Raw genomic sequence first — 4601 nt, forward strand, 5'->3', positions numbered from 1 at the left:
CTTATGGAATTCCTTACCGACATCATCCAACGACGCTGCACTGGGTGCAATGACCACGTAATCAGTAAATTCTCCTGAGTTCATGCTCGTCTACCATTTGTATAAGTCTGCACTTTCCCTATTGACATCAACTGAAAGTTCAATAATACCTTCCGAACTCAAGTCATATTGCGCCTGAAATGATAATCAGATCTTCACATCCCTCTTCATTTCAAACAAACCCCTTTCTGCCATATTCAATCTTTCTCCGTACAATAAACATCACTCCAAATAAATTTTGTAGGCCAAATCACATTCTATCATGATTCCAAACCATTCTACATTTTCTCAAGACACGCGACTACCCTACCACAGAATCCATAAGCTAATCTGTCACTCTTACTTCGGTTAAACCATCTCCTTTAAGCAACTTCTCAACCTCTACTTTTCCTACTTGACCTGCTAGTACTTCAGCCACCGCGAAACACTTCTCATCATGTCTTCCCTCACACTTTATTGCCCAACTATTGCATCAAATCGAAATGCAAATTCTCGAGCCATCAATATTAAAAATACCCATTCGGAACCACAATTACTACAAATTCATTTACTCTTCTTGAGTCCAAACTCATTGACAAGACATGAGAATTTAATTTGTCCCAAAATTTAACAACGTGAAAGATCCTTCAAAACATTCACACTCGAGATCGTACGTCGCATCAAAATGAAAATCAAGCACACAATGGCCTTCCTTTACATTTCAAGGAAACACTTCTCGTCGCATTCAAATCGTCTTAACACATCCCGCAGTTACATCATACTCCTCACAAAGCCAATCCACCGTTCATCGAGCCATAAATTCCACTCGTAAGGACATTACCGTACATATGAGTCCCAATGTACAGGTTACAACTGAAGCTACCGAGCCTAAGCTGTAGTCTAAACCTGGCCTCAAGTCCTCCAGACTGGACCATCACCAAAATACGGAATACGCATCCCAACCATCATTCATGGAATCACAAGCCGGCGATGCACAGCCGATACCGAGCGCTCATGTATGCATACGAATATGTGGAAGGAATTCAAAGAGTTATGTTTCAAGCCAAATCAATTCCGCACGATAGAATATAAGAAAGTGAAATTTTCCTAATGGTTCGGCAGCCTCTCAAAGATAAGTACAGACGTCTCCGTACCGATCCGCAAGACTCTACTAAACCTGCTCATGACTCATGAGACTTATGTAACCTAGAGCTCTGATACCAACATGTCACGACCCAAAATCTCATTTGTCGTGATAGAGACTATCTAAATATAGGCAAGCCAAAATTTCCAATAAATCACCATTTCTTTTAAATTTGAAAAAGAAATAATTAATTCAACAGAAGAAATCTCAAAATTTCAAATATATCACTCCCAAAACCCGATATCACTGAATACATGAGCATCTAATATGAATACAATGTTTGACTGATAAAAAGCCATTGTATGAAAGTATAGAACAGTACAATAACTGAAGGAAAGAGAGACAAGGTCAGCGGATGCCAAACAACTACCTTGATAGTCTCCAACTGATAGTACTCTGAAATCTAACAATCTCCGTGTCTGAAAGCACCTAGATCTGCACACGAGGTACAGAGTGTAGTATGAGTACAACTAACTCAATAAGTAACAAGACTAACCTCTGGGCTGAAAGAAATGATGAGCTCCGCAGGTACAGTCCAGTAAAAATAATGGTATAGAAATATAGGCATGCTTTCAAGTTCAACAGTAAACTCAGTACAAGTGAAATAGATCAATACTGCATGATATGAGGCATATGATATCTCAGTAGAAAGACTTCAAGTAAATACTGGTCACAAATTATTCGGTCACTTGGTACTGTTTATGGCCAATCCAGCCCCGGGGTGTTCCAACCCGTATATATGTGCACATCAACTGAAAATCAGTCACCCAGTACCGTATAAGGCCAATCTAGCCCTGGGATTATTTATCCCTAAATATAAGTGATACTGACAAAATCTATGTCCAGATAACTCATTACAATACAAATAAGTAAGGCAAGTCTATGCCCTGGGAAAATCCATCCCAAATATATATATATATATATATATATATATATATATATATATATATATATATATATATATATATATATATATATATATAAGCAGTAAGGCAAGTCCATGCCCTGGGAAGTCCATCCCGAATATCGATGATCATCTGCGCTCACTGGGGGTGTGTACAGACTCCGGAGGGGCTCCTTCAGCCGAAGCGTAATACAAAGCCAATATGGCCTACTGCAGGCGGGCAGTCCCGATCCGTATAATAACTAAGCCTTTAAGGCCTGCTGCAGGCGGGCAGCCCCGATCCATAAAATAGTAAAGCCAATAAGGCATGCTGCAGGCGGGCAGCCCCGATCCAGAACAATAATAATGTATAAAGCCATTCTGGCCTGCTGTAGGCGGGCAGCCCCAATCCATTTAATAATATTGTATAAAGCCATTATGGCTTACTGCGTTGTGCAGCTCAATCCCATAAATATCCTCATAATGTATAATTATTACTGAGTATGGAATGTATAGTTTTGAACAATTAATTAAACAGCATCACGACCCCATTGTTCCTAAAATATCGGCACATAGCCTAAACATGATCTTTATTACTAGCCTTAGCTTAATTCCTCTAACGCGTGCCACATGTTCAGATAATCATATGATTCTTTAAGTTTACAACTTCACAGGATTTATTCAAGACACAATTTCTATGGTGCACGTCTACATTTTCGTCACCTATCATGTGCGTCACCTCCAAAACCAATCACATATCACACCAAATTCGGGGATTCATACCCTTAGAACTAAGTTTAGAAGTGTTAATTACCTCAAACCATGTAATTCTTTACTCCGCTATACCTTTGCCTCGTGAATTGGCCTCCAAACGCCTCGAATCTATCCACAATTCATTTGATTCAGTCAATAAAATTTATTGGAATTAATTCCATAAGAAAATACTAATTTTTTTAATAAAATTCGAAATTAACTCAAAAATCGTCCGTAGGTCCCACGTCTCGGAACACGACAAAAGTTACAGAATATGAACTCTCATCCAACCACGAGTCCAACCATGCAAATTTTACCAAAATCCGACACTAACTCGACCCTCAAATCTTCAATTAAAGCCTATAAAGATTTTTACCATTTTCAACCGAATCCATACCCATTTGAACTTAACAATCTTTCCACAACCTTATTGGTATGTATACATAATACTCTTACACCCAAGAATCATACTATAAATCACTCATTTTTACTCCAAACCCGAAATTAAAGGATTGAGGAAAGCAATTCTTACCTATTTGAGCCCTAGCAAGATCCTTGCGAAATCTTCAAACCTTGAACAAGAATCGATGGATAAATGACTAAGTCTTCATTTTCTCTCTCTAAAATTTTCTCACCTCTCTCTAAAATATCAGATTTTGGCTCAAAAATGAGCTTCAAGGGCTATAAATCGAAGTTGGGTCGGGAAAAAAATTAGAGAAGCTCCAACGCAGTATGCGATCGCATAACAGGTATGCGGTCCGCATATCCGCCGCATAATTTGGCCTCCAAAGTTGGGCGTTACTGACCTGGTCTGCGGTCATTATGCGGCCCGCATACTTTTTCTGCGGTCGCATAATGCACCGCAAAATAGGTCTGCGGTAGCATAGTGCACCACAGATTTTCCTCAAATCTTGCCACTCTCCTGATCCACTTTGCGACCATTATGCGGTCCGTAGAGTGATTCTGCGACCGCATAGTGGTCGGAGCCTAGCCGGGTTCTTGCTTGCGTGGTTTCACAGTCTTCTTTGTTTGAGTGCATCATGGCGTGCCAGCATGATTATCCCCACATGCTTGACCTTAAGAATAGGTGCAACACGGTGATGCCAATGAGGTGATTATTGGTGATGATGGGGTGTTGAGGATGCAGGGTCGGATTTGTGTTCCGAATATGAATGGATTGTGCGAGGTAATTCTTGAGGAGGCCCATATTTTTGCGGTATTCCAATAATCTGGGCGTCGCAAAGATGTACCATGATTTGAAGCAGCATTACTGGTGGAGAAGAATGAAGAAAGATATTGTCGAGTATGTGGCTCGGTGTTTGAACTGTTAGCAGGTTAAGTACGAGCATGAGAGGCTAGATGATTTTCTTTAGAAGGCTTGATAATCCGGAGTGGAAGTAGGAGCGTATCAATTTGGATTTTGTAGTTGGACTTCCACTGACCTTGAGGAGATTCAACATTGTGTGTGTCACTATGGTCAGACTGACCTAGTCTGCATATTTTATTCCAGCCATGACTATTGACTCTTCAAAGCAGCTGGCTCGAATTTATCTTCGTGAGATTGTTCGTCTTTATGGTATTCCGGTGTCTATTATATCCGATAGGGGAACGCAGTTCACATTACATTTTTAGAGAGTTGTGCAGCATGAGTTGGGCACACAGGTCCGTGATACTTTGGAGTAGGAGAAGTTGATTCGGGATCGACTTCGTACTACGCAGTCTAGGAATTAGAGTTATGCTGATAGGAGGGCTTGTGATTTGGCATTCATGATATGTCAGAGGATTCTACTCAAAATTTCACCC

This window comes from Nicotiana tomentosiformis, chromosome 7 (genome assembly GCF_000390325.3).
Source record: "Nicotiana tomentosiformis chromosome 7, ASM39032v3, whole genome shotgun sequence".
NCBI lineage: Eukaryota > Viridiplantae > Streptophyta > Magnoliopsida > Solanales > Solanaceae > Nicotiana > Nicotiana tomentosiformis.